The 17849-nt window shown below is 35.3% G+C and overlaps 1 long non-coding RNA gene across 3 annotated transcripts in view; it reads right to left on the bottom strand.

Annotated features, from left to right (window-relative positions):
- LOC101124486 (uncharacterized) overlaps positions 1 to 17849 on the bottom strand; it is a 248938-nt gene that overhangs the window by 86391 nt on the left and 144698 nt on the right. The window lies entirely within an intron of this gene.

Raw genomic sequence — 17849 nt, 5'->3', positions numbered from 1 at the left:
AAGTCCAAAGTCTCATCTAAGACAAGGCAAGTCCCTTCTGCCTATGAATCTGTAAAATAAAAAAAAAATTAATTAATTCTAAGATACAATAGGGGTAGAGTCATTGAGTAAATGCCCCCATTACAAAAAAGAAAAATTGGCCAAAACCAAGGGGCCACAGACTCCATGCAAGACTGAAACCCAGCAGGGCAGTCACTAAGTCTTAAGCCTCTGAAATAATCTCCTTTGACTCCATGCCTCACATCCAGGCCACACTGATGCAAAGGGGTGGGCTCCAAGGGACTTGGGCAACTCTATCCCTGTGGCTTATAAATGGAAACAGAAAGAAATTAAGGTGCTAACGATGGTGAAGAATAAGATAATGGCTTAGATTTAGGCGATAGTGGTTGATACGGTTTGGCTCTGTGTCCCCACCCAAATCTCATGTCAAATTATAATCTCCAATGTTGAAAAAAGGGCCTGGTGGGAGGAAATTGGATCATGGAGCAGACTTCCCCCATGTTCTACAAGCTGTACAGGCTTCTGCTTCTGGGAAGGCCCAGGAAACTTAAACTCTTGGCAGAAGGAGAAGCCAAAGCAGGCACCATCTTCATATGGTAGAACACGAGAGAGAGAGCAAAGGGGGAGGTGCCACACACTTTTAAACAGCCTGATCTCATGAGAACTCACTCACTATCATGAAACAGCAAGGGGGACGTCTGCCCCATGATCCAATTTCCTCCCACCAGGCCCCCTTTTCAACACTGGAGATTATAATTTGACATGAGATTTGGGTGGGGACACAGAGCCAAAACATGTCAACCACTACCACCTAAATCTAAGCGATTATCTTATTCTTCACCAGCATTAGCACCTTAATTTGTTTCTGTTTCCATTTATTTAACAACCAGAACCACCTTTTCACAACATAAGTCACACCTCTTTTTAAAACCTTCAAATATTTAATTGTGCTCTTAGAATAATTTCTGAAGTCCTTATTTTGGCACTCCAATCCCACTCCTAAATATGCCTCTAGTCTCATCTCCTATTATAGTCTGTCTCACTCACTTCACTCCACCAAGTCTTTGTGCTTTCAAGTGTTTGTGCTTGATGTTTTTCTGCCTAGATCATTATCCTTCCAACTCTCCATATGATTTGCTCCTCATTTCATTCAAGTCTCTGATCAAATGTTACCAGCTCAGAGTCAGTCCCCAACTGCCCTACTGAAATATCTATCATTTTACCCTGCTTTATTTTTCTTCATAACACTAATTTCTTCTTAACATGATTTATGAAATTATTTTTTATAATCTATACATTCTTATAAATACAAGCATAAAGGCACGTTTTATTGACTGCAGTATTCTTATCACCTGAGAGATTATAAGTGATTAATCATCACTTGACCATAAAAAATTCACAGAAAACAGCCAATCTAATAGTCACCCAGCTCAAGTGCTGAACACAGCCTCATGAAGCCTCCATGTCCCAATTGCATATTTTCCAGACAGGGAAGTAATTGGCCATATTTATCTCTGGCTCTCTCAGGTATTCTGTCATATACTCAGCTAAGGCTAAAGGAGCATAATTTCAGAAAAAGGGATGTGAGTAGGCAAGAAAAATAAATAGCTTGTCTTTGCTTTCATTTGTTCAACAACTATTTATTGAAAACTGACAGTGTGCCAAGAATTCTGAAAAGTGGGATACTACAGGAACCTGGCAAACAAGAACCCTTCTCTTATAAATCTGTCATTTAGTGAAAGGAGCTTCAAGTATATATGGCACTCTAACCTATGATCCATGGATAAAAGAATCAAGACAGAGAAAATAAAACTGAGTTATTTTGTCATGCTGCATGCTGCACATATTCAAATGTATTAATTATAATAGGAATACTTATATAATTCCTCATACATACCACCTTTTCATAAAGTAAAGATTGAGTAATTTTCACCCTGGCCTTGATTATAATTTCACATATGCATTTATATTGAGAATTTTTGTTTCATATTTGCTATATACTCATAATTTATAAATTTGAATATTAATTTCAAAGAGAATATAGCTCTTCCAATGTGTAGTATATATGCATTTGATTTCTTCTGATAACCACTACATAAACTCCTTTACATCAATTCACCATTTGATCTTCAGCATGTTGTCCAGCCTCTCCCAACCTCATTTTCTTTATCTATAAAGCAAACATGTTGGACTACATGTTCAGCAAGACTTTTTATGAGTTTTATAGATTTTCAATTCAATAAGAAAATTTATTGAGACAGGTCATTCTATTCCATGGAATGTGCAAATATGGTCTACTATTCTTATTTTATGAGAATGTCCCATTGACTCCAAAGGATCTGAATGGTTAAGACTGTGCTATTTAGAGAGCAATAATTGAACACAGCAAGACGGATAACCACACGGAAGGTGTTTTCTAGACAGTTCAAACTTAACCAACTAAAATCTGAGGCATTCTAGAAATTAAAGGTATCAAATCCTGTTAATCTGCATGCATAAACTCATGTTCCATGGGATAAATTCTCCTCTCAGATGTGGTGTTTTTATTTTGTTCGGGGCAACTCAGTTTGTTGACCTTAGATTCTAATGCATTAGCACTTTCTAGTTTACTGTCACCCACTACTCCCCATTATTTGATACCAGTGGTTCTCAAAGTTAAGCATGAGTCAGAATCACCAGTGGGGATTGTTAAAACATATTACTGGGCCCCTCCCCAAGTGTTTGATCTGCTGGGTATTCAGTGGGGCCTGAGAATGTGCATTTTTATAAGTTCCCAGGTGATTGATGTTGATGCTGCTGGTCCCAGGACTACATTTTGAGAACCATTGTCCTACACAACTTCTGCATTTACATTATTTGTCAAACCCCTAAACATATCTAAATTTATGACCCATTGTGGGGTGTATGCCAAAATAATTTGCTATAATCCTAAAACATGGTTAACCTTTAATGAGAAGACAATGAAAATGAACTGAACTGAGCTTGGCAATCCACACCTGGCCTGGTTATGATTAATACACATGGTGTTTTTAAGACTGGCTGACCAGATTTTATGTGACTGTCATGTTAGAACCACATGACCAGACCATATACCCAGAGTTCAGTATGAGGTTTCCCCTGAAGGGAATAGATATTCCCAGAGTCAGAGTCAAATACCTTGGAAAAAATCAGATTGATGTATTCGAGAAGCATGCTTTAGGCAGGACTAAGTAGAAAGTCTTTTTCTATTCAAGAGCAGGAGTTTGATTTGGCCAGGATTCTTGGGCAAGGAGGTAACCAACATTTTGAATGTGATAAAGAGAAAACCTCCTAACCCTAGCTAGAAGAGGGAGCAGAACTTACAAGGGAATCTGAGGAAAACATTCTATACATTGTTCTTCCTTTCAATTACATCCCAACCTTTATCACTGATTCCTTAGGAATGACTGCCTGGTTTCAGTTAAAATCCAGGGAAGAATGGTAGAGTTTGGATCCAATATTGAGATACAAGCTTGTGGGAGTCCCTGTGAAAGACTGCTAGGTTCAGGTAGACAGCCATCTATTAGGAAATAAATAGCAGGGCCAAGAAAGCATGAACACATGAGCAGCCCAGAGAGGAAGGCTATGAGGGACCTGTTTCCAAGCCAAAAACAGTAACAGTACAAGAAATATTGAGGAATCTTTTTGGTGTAGTAGATGATAATTTGTGTCACCATGTTTTAGGTTACGTAAGGCTTATGTTATGGGAAATCAAAAATATTCTTATCATTAATCTGATTATGATGTCAGATTTTGTCTTTTTTCTATGCATCATTATATTGCACTTTATAAGTACAGAAACATAAATTTGTGTATACATACCTGTATATATTTTATAAAGTATTTATACTATATATGATAATGTAATACTTTATATATGTAAAAATATATTTATGTATGTGTATGTATATGTAGCCTATATCATTTTATTCTTTCAACTCCCCTATGAAGTAATACCTCCATTTTACAGATACAGGTTTAAAATATTTAAAATAATTACATAATTTTATCAATGTCCTAGGATTAGAACTGAGGCAGCCTTGAACTTCATGCTATTATCTATAAAGTGATTTTACCTTTTGGTAAGACATAAAACATTAATTAGGGTAAAAATAATTATGGTTATCACTTTTATCTTCAGACCCAGAAGATAAAAGTTATGTTGTATGTAGTATATAGTATCTGGTAGTGATATTGTATGTAGTATCAATAACCTGCCATGTTATTTCCTGGGGAGAAGGAATATATATAATTATAGTGAGAAATAACATGGCAGGTTATTGATACTACATATAGTATCACTACCAGAAAATGTAGTGATAGATACATAGATAGATAGATAGATAGATACACACACACACACACACACACACACACACACACACACATCCCAGATGGAAACATCTGCCTGTCCACTAGAGTATTTCCACAGTGGAAAAGCATTTGTGTTTTTTTTTTCTTTCTTTTCCTTATCTTTCTTATCTTGCCTAAAGAATTACTACTGATTATCTTTTTCCAGAAACTACCTGCTTTTCAAGATTAAAATGCATTGCTTTCTGACTTGGACTCTGGACTGTCTCACCTGTAACTGTGATAGAGAGCATTCCAGGTCTGGCATGAGGAAATAATCACTATCAAGTTCTACCATTTATTTGGAGCATAATACTCCAAAAAAGAAAAAAAGCATTTGACAGATAAAGAAAACTAGTTTGTCAGAAAATTAACTACTGTGGCCATAAGACTTTTCTAGCCTTTTTTCTTTATTTTTTATGTTATCTATATAAAAACTTGTTTATGCAGAGAAATTGATGTGTGAAAATGTCAAAGCAATATTAAGTATCCAAAAATATTTATGCTAATCATCATATTATCAATAATATCTAAATTCCATATAGGCTAAATAGATCTTTGCTTCAGAAATTTAAAAATCTTTTAGAGTACACCATCTAATTGATTTATTGCCAAATCATTAGAAATAATCAGCATCACATTATAAGTGCTTAAATTGTTAAAGATCTTTACCTAAAGAAGCTAGGAAATTGCACATTTTATTTATCATAGTTACTTCTCGAATAACTTGGCTTATTCTGTTGTTTGTTTTGTTTTGCATTGCTTTTTTCATCTTGCCCCTCAGTCTTATGGCATAGATTCATTGACCAAGCTGGTGAGTTGGTGCCATGTGTGGGAAAATGGTGGGATGTAAAGGGAAAGAATGCCACCATAACCTCTGGCTCCAGCTCTCAGAGAGCTTGAAGCAGAAGTGATTCATACACATGCACTCCTCAAAGGGATTTTGCCCTTTCTGGTGCCTCTACCTAGAGTATTTTCATTCCCCCATCCCCCTCCTTTGCCTAGTGAACATCTACATATTCTTCTCTTAGTTCAGTCATCATGCCCCTAATTAGGTCAAATTTCCAATTATATCCTGTCATAGCACAACTAAGTTCTTTGTTATTGCACTTAACCCAGTTATAAATTACATGTTTATTCCTATATTATTTGATTAATGCCTCCATCACTCCAGAAAGTGAGCTACCAAAGGGCAGGAATAGTGTGGCTTTGTTCCTTGATGCATTCTCAATAGTAGCACTAGGCCCGATATACGAGAGGTGCTTAATTCCTAAATTCATGTGTGTGTGTGTGTGTGTGTGTGTGTGTGTGTGTGTGTGTGTGTGTGTGTGTGTGTGTGTGTGTATCTATTAAATGAATGAATATATGAAAAGATCTTTCCTCTTGGTCTGACACTATTTGGACTTTGAAAAATAGAATCATTAACAATTATATAAATGGTATAATAATTGTCCATTTATTCCCTGTAAAAATGTGAAATATAATCTACAATAGGCAACTGAGTCTTATAGATAAAGAGTCTTAAAGACAAAGGTAGCTCATTAGATTAAATTTTAATTGAACGATGGGTGATAGAATGTGTCGGTGCCCATGGGAGGATATTAAAAAGTGGCATGAGCTAGCTGAGAGCTCAAGGAGGGCAGCAGGGACAGTGGAGGGCAAAGCTGCCCATCTGGTTGTGGTAGAGAAAATGCTGAAATAACGGAGAGTGTTGCTTGCCATAGAAACTTGTTTAAGGCCAAGTATACTAGATGCATACTAGTCTCATGAATTTTTTCTTCTTGTTAGCAGGATATTGAATATGAAAGACTAATATTATAGCTTTAAAAGGAAAATGAGTGTAATGGGACTTCTGACCCTCATTATATAATTTTTAGCAATTTATATCATTTGATTACAGTTTGATGAAAGTTTTAATTCCATTTAATAGCCTCTATTCACCCATATGGAGTCCAAACTGGAAGTTCACAATTTTCCTCTTCAATGAATAATGGAATAGCTTGGTCTTAAGAAGTTTTGGAAGGGTTGCTGGATCTTACCTTGTGCCTGCGTAAGAATAAACATTGTATTATTTTGATTAGTTTTCTAATACTGTACACATAAACACTTACTTGAATACTTGAATATCATGGTACAATACCATTAATGGGTCATATATCTAGAGAACTATGGTCATTTATAGTACAGTATAAAGACATTTGTATCTTAAACTTTTTACTGTGAAAATTTGTTTAAATGCCCATGGTTATTTCCCTATTTAATATGAGTTTCAATTATAAGTGTTCAAAAATGTTACGAAAACATTAGACTATATGCTTTGAGATAATAAAATTTAAAATATTTTATTTTCTTTTGCATTTTAATAGCTGAGAATAATAAAAATAAGAGAACTTACCCAGAATTTTATGTGTTTAGCATAATTGTATGTCTGATCACTTTAATATGGTAAGTTAATCATAGATGATGAGATGTTACCAGAATTAATAAAGCTTCCTTATGTAACAAATTAGGATTTTTACTTACGTGTTGATAGTAATGTACAATTACACCTTGGTTTAACCTAGTTAAGAATTCAGTTATGTTAATTTGACTCTCCTATTTCTAAAAAATAATTGTTCGAATGAGTAATTTAAACCAAATTTCTAAAGAAATATAGACTTGCCTCTCAAATCTATTCAAAAATACTTTAATATCAAGGATTTATCAGATGTTGTGGCTTCAGTGGCTTTGCATATCTAATAGTTATCTTGCTATTTTCTTAACTGTCTCCTGAAAAGTTAGTAAAGCTGAACAGCATCCTTGGCAGCCATGCTTTTTCTTGCTGCCTGCAATTCTCACAATCTTAGTTCCAGATTCCTCTTATAAGCCACTAACCTTGTTTCAAGCTTAATACATCTTTAGATGTAACTACAATTGATACAGAAAGGAGGCAGGGAAATACTAGGCTGAACAGGGTGGGGTCCCTGGCAAGGGCTCCGCTGTCAAGCCTGGACCCGTGGCCATAAATGAGAACATGCACTCCTGTTTTCCTGCCTAAATGTTGCCTTTTCCAAAACCATCCTGGTTCACAACACCCCTCAACGTGTACTCATAAACACCCCAAACTCCACTGGCAGAGGAACAAAGCAGCACAGCAGAGAAGAAGAGAAGAGAAGGGAAGGGAAGTGTCTGAATGGCAAGAGGAGAAGAGGCAGCTGGACATTGGAGACTAGGGATGGCCAAACTCCAGGGGCAGGCTATCTTCCCTCTCCATCCCCTTTCCAGCTCCCCACCCCACTAAGAACCACTTCCATCACTCAATACAATCCTACACTTATGCCACCCTTCAATGCATTCGTGTGACCTGATTCTTCCCAGATGCTGGACAAGAATTTGGGATGCACTGGGTGCAAGAACCCAAAAAGGCTATCACATTGACTAGTCACTGAGCAGTTTAAACTTAAGCAATCAGCAGACAGCAAAGCTAAAACAGCATTGTTTGTAACACACACCCTCTGGGACTCGAGGTCATGAACTACCCCAATACACTGCCACGGGTTGGTACAGGGTTTTTTCCTGCCAGCACCCAAAGGCACTTGTCCCAGCTCCTGCATCCACTTACTTGTGTGCTCCCCCTCCTGCAAGGGGTTTGAGTGAGGCTGCCAAGTAAACAAGCCACCCCAGTCACAAGTCCCGTGAGGGGGTCAAGGGAATTTTCCTGTCTCACAATCATAACCTGATAAAATTACCTTGCTGTTGTTCCTTTGTTTGGAGTGGCACTGAGAACGACTAGAATTATCCTGGAAACTTTCCCCATGTGAATATTCTAACTGAATAAACAGAGTTAATTAATAACTTGTCTATAAATTCATAAATATCAAACTTTTCTGTTCAGTTTTATGATTTTAAGTTTATGAATACACTTTTGTAAACATTCACATATTACCAACTGGATAAACTTATTCTGATACGGTAATCCTCCGAAACCTCTGAACTCATCCAGTTTCAAGCCAGTCTTAGTGTTAAGACTGAGAAGAAATCTGAGAGTAAGAAAATTGATTTTTCAGATATTGATGGGAGACTTGGGAGGCTAGCTAAGAAGCCCTCTGCAGCATTATTATGACTTCTGCAGCTATTCTCTATTCCTGACATCTTTGTGTTTTCTGGGAATAATTTCCATCTTAATGATATTACTTAAATGCCATATGCTAATATTACTACTTAAATGTATTGTGTTAATAATTAAATGGCAGTACTGGCATTCAAATAATTAGTAGCAACACATAGGTACGTTTTAAAAGAAAACAATTCTTCATCAAAAGCAAAGAAAAAAATGGTATTCATTAGGAAGACAACATAAAACAATCAATAATTTAAAACATAAAACATATAGGTTTTCTTTTGGTTGCAAATGTAAACCTTGAAGAATATTTTCAAATATAGAAAAACACCAAGAAGAAAATTAATATTTTGGATAATCTCGCTCACAATGATAATCACCAAGAACATTTTTGTATATAGACTTTCAGGATTCTTCAAGTATATACATATATATTTAAATTCTCACAAAAATACAGTTGTTTAATCTGCTCTTTTATGTTCATAACAAAGCTTTATGATTATTTCCCCCTCTAAAGTTAAATATCCTATAATATAAATTTTAATGCTTGTCCACTGCATTAGGTGTACCAACATTCACTTAACCAATTCCATACTGTTGTATATTTAAGCTATTTCCCAAAATCTTAATTAAATTAAATTTCTCAAAAATTTATTTAGTTCATAATGCTGTGATAAATGTCTTATTTGTACATATTTGTAAACATCTTCAATTATTTTCATAGGATAAATCATTAGAAGTAGAGTTTGGGGTCAAAATTCATGGATATTTTTAAGCTTTAAATATATACCACCTTGCCAGGCACGGTGGCTGACTCCTGTAATCCCAGCATTTTGGGAGGCCGAGGCAGGCAGATCATAAGGTCAGGAGTTCGAGACCAGTCTGGCCAGCATGGTGAAACCCTGTCTCCACTAAAAATATAAAAATTAGCCGGGCATGGTGGTGGGCACCTGTAGTCCCAGCAACTCGGGATGCTGAGGCAGGAGAATTGCTTGAACCCGGGAGGCGGAGGTTGCAGTGAGCCAAGATCACGCCACTGCACTCCAGTCTGGGTGACAGAGCAAGACTCTGTCTCAAAAAAATAAAAATAAATAAATAAATAAATAAATAAATAAATAAATATCACCAAACCAAATTTTGACATTTTGTACTAAAATCACCAACAGTATAAAAGACAGTACTAAAGTTGAGCTTCACAAAACCTCAAATGGATAATCAAGAATTCTCTTTGAAAATTACAGATAATACACACATCCATCTGTTCTTAACATTGACTATTTATATTTGCCTGTTCCCTCCATCATGGTATGGCAAGTGACAGTCATTACCTTGTATACCTAATTAGAATTATATGTCAAGTCATTCTTTCCTTTCCTAGCTCTACTTCCCTCGTCCTGTCCTATTGTCACCAAAAGTTGATTGTACTGGAAAAGGGATTTTTCCATCAGACATACCTCTACAAGATACCTAATAATCTGAGGGACAATTCTAGAAAAATGAGGGTAACCAGTAATAAGAGTACTTAAAGCCATGTTAAAATAGGAAAATTGGGGATATTTTTCTTGACATTTTAATTAGTGTCACCATTGGTGAGGCAGTAAAGACAAGAAAAGACAAGAGCCACTAAAGACAAGAAAATCTTATAGAACATTATTGCATCACCATAAAGGAAAGATCATGAAAATCAGAACCAAGACAGGGGCAGGGACAATGGGGAAAAAAAAGAGGAAAAATTAAAGAGAATGTATGTATAGATTTACAACCAAATACTAAGAAAATGGCACCAGAAGGAGGGAGAGAGGCAATGGAAATCAAACAAAAAGAGAAACCAAGGATGATTTGAAGGGTATTTAGATTAACAGTTACCCTGTCCATTTATATATTGTGCATACACATCCAAGCCAATTATATTTATTCTGTGCGAAGGTGATTTCATGTGCTCAGAAACTCTCCAAAAATGCCTCCATGACTCAGGTGATATTACACATCACAACATTAAATAAAATGAGGAAAATACTGAGAACCTGTTAAAATTTCAAGGATAATAATCATTTCAGTCTTCTAAATTAAAATATAGGCTATGGTGCCTTATTTTAAATAGACAACATTTATTATTGTGTGCCTTTAAATGAATCCTGTTTTACTTCTGACATTTTAGCAAGAAGCTGGATGGAAATTTAGCTAATTGGTTCATTCTGTCATGGGAGCAGGGCTACCAATTAGAATACAGGCACTGAAGGCAGAAGGTAGGAAAGAGCCCTCCAAGGTATTTTCCAGCTTACCTTGTGTGGTAATTAGACATAAAATAATTATGTCTCAAAATTATTGCTTCTGACATGAACTAATTTATTTGTATTTAACACAAAGTAAAAATTACCTAACTAGGCAGTGTTTGCTTCTTTCTTTCTTTCGGCTGACAGATGCAAGAGCCAATAAATAAAATTAATAAAGAAGGGTATTTGCAGAGCAATTTCTTTTTATTTCTTTTTTTTCTTTCTTTCTTTCTTTTTTGAGATGGAGTCTCGCTCTGTTGCCCAGGCTGGAGGGCAGTGGGGCGATCTCTGCTCACCGCAAGCTCCTTTGCAGAGCAATTTCTATAGTCTAACCAACGTGGCTTCAAATCTTGATTCTGCTGCTTATTAGCCATCTGACCATGAATACACAATTTATTTCTCTAAGACTCACTATCCTCTAAAATAGAGGCAATAACAATATCTACTCTGAAGAGCCACTGTGAAATTTAAATAAGAAAAGGCATGTGAAACACCAACATATCTAACACACAGTATATAGTCAATAATGATTAGCCATTATTATTATTATTTATATAAAAAGTAATTCCCTCTAATAATTCTGGAGCTAAAAGTCTTGAGAACTCTGAAGTAACAGATGTAAAAAATTTCAAAAAACTGATTTGCATCTTTAATGGTTAATTTCAGGTGTCAGATTGACTAGATAAAGACATACTGAGATAGCTGTAAAATCATTATTTCTCGGAATGTCTCTGAAGATGTTTCCGGAAGAGATTCATTTTTAAATCAGTGGACTGAGTAAGGAAGATCCACCCTCACCCAACATGAGCAAGCACCATCCATTCCACTTGGCTGAGGGCTGGAATACAACAAAAAGGGCAAAGAAAATGCAAATTCTCTCTCTTGTCTCTGTCTTCTCTCTCTCTGTCTCCTCTCTCTCTCTCTCTCTCCTCTCTCTCTCTCTCTCTCGTTCTCTCTCCTGGAGCTGGGACAGTCTTTTCTTCCTGCCTTTGGACCTCAGAACTCCAGGTTCTCCATCCGTTGAACTCTGGAACTGGCACCAATGGTCTCCCAGGTTCTCAGGCCTTCAGCTTCAGCCTGAGAGCTACACCTTTGGCTTTCCTGGTTTTGAGGCTTCTGAACTTGGACTTGCCCAAGCCACCATCTTCCCTAGATCTCCAGCTTGCAGACAGCCTATTTATTATGGGACTTCTCAGCCTCCATAATCACCTAAGTAAATTCCCCTAATAATTCCCCTCTCCTACATCTCTATCTCTATCTGTCTATCTGTAAAATGAGGTGGCTAAGAAAAAGGGACTTCTTCAAAGAAATGTTCTATTAAAAAGGGTTCTCCAGAGAGACAGAACCAATAATATATAAGATATAAACAATATATAAGGTCACAATATATATTATTAGTTCTGTCTCTCTGAAGAACCCTAATAAAACATCTTCTTCAAGAAGTCCCACCTCATCTTCTTATATTTATGGAAGTTTAATTGTAAAAATAGCCCCTATTCTCTACCTTTTTCTCTGTCCACATCTTTTGTCCTGTGACTTTTCAGCTTCTTCCTTCATGAGCTAGAGAATTTGGCCATCCAAACCTCAGCCTCAATAACCTTGCACACTTCCTCATACTCTTTCTTGGAAGAGAACCAGTCCAGGATGGATTAGCTGAAGGTTGAGAGAACATGTGAATCAGAGACAAGATGACCCAAATGAAATAGTCCTAAAGAATCCTGTTCCCAGCAATAGAAATGCGTTCTGCCAAGACTAGGTCACCAAATCAAGGACTGGTAAGCAAAAACATCTATTGCTGTATGTCACTGAATGTTTTAGTTGTTTGTTAGACAGCATTATCCTGACAATAGATAATTGGCCATTCTCTACGTAATATAAGAAACTGAGCACATCTTTAATGAAAGGACTGGGGATGAAGACTTGAAAAACATCAAAAGAAAAAAAAATAAAACAACAAGTTACCATTTGAGCACTTACTAAGTACCAAATAGTAAGCTAAATAATGTAGATACAATACCCCCACACACACATATGTAATCCCATTTAATTTTTATAAAAAATCTTTAGAGAAACTGATCAGAAGAAAACAAAGCTGAGGGAATTTAAGTAACATCTAACTTATCACTGTGATTTGTGCTCAGTTTTATCTGACTCCAAAGTTTTGTTTCAACTCCTCAGAGTTACTGTCTTTCAATACGGATTTATTCATAACTTGAAAAGCCTCTGCATTTCTTAACTATAACTTGATTAACAGATAGTTTGGTCAATGACTTAGATATAGTTTCTAGAGTAATCATGAATTATTACCCCAAACTGGTTTTGGCTTCATCTATTAGAAACTAGGAATCAAAACTAGTCTAGATAAAATAAATAAGACACTTTCTAATAATAATATATCCATTTAGAAATAATTAACAAACTAGTAAATTCTAAAGAAATTTCAAATCACATATACAATCTGAGGACAACTGAGAACTAACTTATTTAATCAGTAATAATAGAAGGAATGGGTCGAATTAAGGGAAGGGATATTTCATTGTTCTGTTTTCAGAGTCTTTAGAGAGCAAATTCTCTTTTCTAAAAGCCTAGTGTAATATAATTTTGTAGAAATTATTAGATGAGATAAAAAATAATGTAAACAGTTGTCAAAAAAACGAATGTACTTCTTTTTCGAAAAGATTATCTTGAAATTTTATGGGCATTGGAATATTACTATGCAGTGTTCCTAGGAGAATTCGTGTCCAATTTAAAGGAAAATTGTCATCAGCTTTACTGAATAAAATTTCCCCGTGCTGCTTACTCCCCAAAGAAAAGGAGAAGTCTGTTTTTCTGTTCTAGAAGCTGCCAGTCATGCTGCAGTGAACATGAGCCATCATATGAGTCACTTTCTTTCAGCCCTAATCTCTTTTCACAGTGACAAATGAATCACAGAAATCAATCTCAACTCTGACTCTAAAAAATTTTCTGAGGGATTTTTATCTGAAGAGAGTCAAGACAGGCAACCTAAAATTTCACTTTAGGAGACAAACAAAATGAGTGTGAGCTCCAGCTTGGAGCCGGGTGTGTCTTGAAAGGGTTTTGGAGTTCTGTTTGGCATAGTGGAGAGTGCTCAGGCTCTGGAGACAGAATGGATCTAAATCCAAATCCTGTCCCATGGCCTATTAGCTGTGTAAGTGGGTAGATTAGTCAACCTCTGTAGGATTTAGTTTCTTCATTTATCAAAAAGTAAGGATAATAGTATCTACATGGTAAGATTTTTATCAGTCTTAAACAGCATATTTAGGCTTTTCTTAAAAAAACATTCTAACAAAAGCATTGATCAGAAATCAAACAGGCACTAATCCATCCCACAATTATTTTACATTATATTACTTAGTTCTATAAAATGTGGGGTTTTTTTTTTTTGCTACTGCTTGCCTGAATATGTTGATTCAATCTCACTAATTAAGTGGCTATTTCTCAAAAGCATTGCTTTCTATTTACTTTTAAAAGCCTCCTTTAGTTCTGAATACTTTACAGATATTCTGCCCATAGAAGGAACTCAATAAACATAATGAGTAACTATCCAGCTATGTACTATAAAGAAAAGACTGTGCAGCCATAAAAAAGTATGAGTTCGTGTCCTTTGCAGGGACATGGATGAAGCTAGAAACCATCATTATCAGCAAACTAACACAGGAACAGAAAACCAAACACCACATGTTCTCACTCATAAGTGGGAGCTGCACAATGAGAACATATGGACAAAAGGAGGGGAACATCACACACCAGGGCCTGCCAGGGAGGTGGAGGGCAAGGGGAGGGAGAGCATTAGGACAAATACCTAATGTATGCGGGGCTTAAAACCTAGATGACGGGTTGACGGGTGCAGCAAACCACTGTGGCACATGTATACCTATGTAACAAACCTGCACATTCTGCACATGTATCTCAGAGCTTAAAGTAAAAGAAAAAAAAAGAGTGAACTGTTGCTCAACTATGTATTTGTATAGATTTGGAAGGCACTGAAAGGATCACATCAAAAATAAAACAAAGTAACATATGTACCAATGCTATTTCTGCTCATTAGTAAAGTTTTATACTATGTCCATGGTTCTTTCTTCCCCACAGAATCTAAACCATTGCTTCATGAACAAGTTCAAAACACATAATTTGTTTCCCAGTCATTAGTAAGAATTGGTAAGGTAATACTGAATACCTCAATTGAACTTTTGAAGAATATTCTGGTCTGTCTACTTATTAGACACAATTACAGTCAGGTTAACAGGCCTTAGTGGTTGCTGAGCTCCTGTTGCTACTCATTAGAAAATTCTGGAGCCAGGGCAATGTAGAAGGAAAGGCGTTTATTAAGGTTCATTTTTTATGCTGAACAAAGTCCCATTATTAGCACGCATTGAGGCATTTCCCCTTATACTAAATTAACTGCCTTTTAAAAGACATCTATATTTAATGACATTAAATCAGTGGTTGAAGGGATGCTTGCAGGACTTCTGATGAAAGACTGTGTCTTGCTGTAAATAAAATGCAATGTAAACATGCCTCTGGGATGAATGTTAATTGACTATTTTTAAATATTAAAAAATATAAATATACAAGCTACTTTTGTGGCTAGTTACATGGAATCATCACAATTTTAAGTTTTGGTTTTGTTTTCTTTTGTTCCATTTTTTTCAGACCCAGCACAGAAGTTATTGGTGTGTATGTGTATGTTTTGTGTGAGCATATGACTTTAAAATTATTTCAAATTTGTTAGGTAGCTCTAGTTTTAAAAACCACTAATGAGCAGCTTTTTTTATACCCAAATTGTCTTATGACTTGAAAAGAAAAAAAAAATAAAAATATGAGCAAAAAATGATACTTTTTATTCCTTTCACCTCCAAATGCATAACAAACTTTTCTTTTTAAGATATAGGCATATAAAATGAGCATATCATTAGAGAGTTATTTGTCAAGCCTTAGGAGCTGCTTTTATTTTAATACTTCAACAATATTTATCTGTATTTCCTAGAACACTGAAAAGATTATACTTTATTAATATAGCACCATCTTCTGGCAAATATTAAGAAAAGCAGTTGGTTTTGTACCAAAAACGTATTGAAATCACTTAAAGAATTTAATGAAAAATTGATCGTTCATAACAAATGTATAGAATGGCTTTCTACAGGGCTTTCTTAACATTTTAATATTACATTAATTTGCTACTCATTAACCTTGACTTCTAACCTTTTCCGGGAAGTTTAAACACTGTCAAATTGCTACCGCATGGCATATATTCAATTAAACAAAATTGTAAGACAAAGCTTTGTATAATATATGTCTTTATAGATAATCTAGAACTTTAAATGTAAATATATATAATACATGCATTTATAAAAAACAAAACATATTTGGTTAATCATTTTAAAAAGTAGAACTATTTCTTCCACTGTATTTCAAGTAGAAATTCTATGAATAAGACCCAAAATATAGGAACTGGCCAACATTAACAGTAATAGAAAAATGATGATCAAAATAGATGAATTTTCTAAATACATCTCATTAAAAGTTAAATGCAAACAAAATTTAACAAAAGTTTTCAGTATATATGAAAGAAAAAGTAAAAGGGCTAATAACTCCAAAATATCATTATAATCGTTATCAATGACAAATGCTAACCTCCTTAATGTCAGTAGTTCTAATAAATCAATTAGAAAAAGATAGCGCCGAGCGCAGCAGCTCACGCCTGTAATCCTAGCACTTTGAGAGGCCAAGGCGGGCGGATCACGAAGTCAGGAGTTTGAGATCAGCCTGGACAACATGGTGAAACCCCGTCTGTACTAAATAATACAAAAATTAGCCGGGTGTGGCAGCGGGGGTCTGTAGTCCCAGCTACTTGGGAGGCTGAGGCAGGAGAATGGCGTGAACCCGGTAGGCGGAGCTTGCAGTGAGCCAAGACCGCGCCACTGAACTCCAGCCTGGGCGGCAGAGACTCCGTCTCAAAAAAAAAAAAAAAAGAAAAAAAAATTAAATAAATGAAAAAGATAGCTACAATAGAATGACATATAAATGAGATAAACACAATTTTATACGTGAGGAATAAAAATTAAACAAAGAACAAGTTTAATTTAAAAATCCAAAAAACACTTATGCAATTAACTATAAACAACAAAAACAACAGTTTCGGTTTTTCAGAAAAAAATTAAAGATTGGTTAATTAATCCTTTTAGAAGTATAAATTTGAACAATATTTCTGAAGAGTTATTTAGCAAAATATCCCCTCAGAAAAAGACTTTTTTAAAAATGTATATATCCAAAATGTATATATCCTCAGAAAATAACAAAGCATATAAGAAACGTGCTAAAAAGAAAACCTAAAAATTTGAGTTTGTTTTATTTGGTTGTGTTTTGCATAGGGAATCTTTAGAAACAATCTAGATAATTTAAAATAGAGGATTATATAAGTTGCAGTATTTATGTGATAAAATGTTGTTATTAGTTGACACAATGATGCTCACAATATATTGTTCAGTAAAATAAAGAATTAAAGAAAATGAACAGAGTAATACACACATTATGATCTCATGGAAAATGAATGGATGGATGGATTAGAACATTAAATTTCCAAAAATTACAAATTGTGTAATTCCTTAATTTCAAAGCATATGGAAAAATTAGAGAAATTAGTAAATATTTATTAAAAGCCTAAGTTCTGTGGGTTTACACAAGGCATAACTATACATAATGTAATCAAGGAATTAAGATTATAGATAAATAATAAAAGAGGGTAGATGAAAAGTATCATTTGAGTGAATATGTCTGTCCAAACATTTTAGCTTTAAGAAACTGAAACCTTGTTGAGTGTACTTAAGAAAAAGAAAAGGCAAATTATTGGCTTACACAACCAGGTAGGGCACAAGTAAAACTGACCTTAAGGAGAACTGTAAACAAGGACTTGAGAGCAGCTGGTCTTCCACCCTGTTTCTGTCCATGTGACATCTTCATTATCTAATATCACCTTCTCTATATTGTGGTAGCAGGACATGGTACTGAGTGGCTTAGGGCTCACACCCATATTACTTCACTAAGAGAACTGCAGTTGAGAAAAACACTGTGACTGGTCAAACCTGTGT

The sequence above is a fragment of the Gorilla gorilla genome, chromosome 6, assembly GCF_029281585.2.
Source record: "Gorilla gorilla gorilla isolate KB3781 chromosome 6, NHGRI_mGorGor1-v2.1_pri, whole genome shotgun sequence".
NCBI classification, from domain to species: domain Eukaryota; kingdom Metazoa; phylum Chordata; class Mammalia; order Primates; family Hominidae; genus Gorilla; species Gorilla gorilla.
This window is presented reverse-complemented; position numbering and strand designations above follow the sequence as displayed.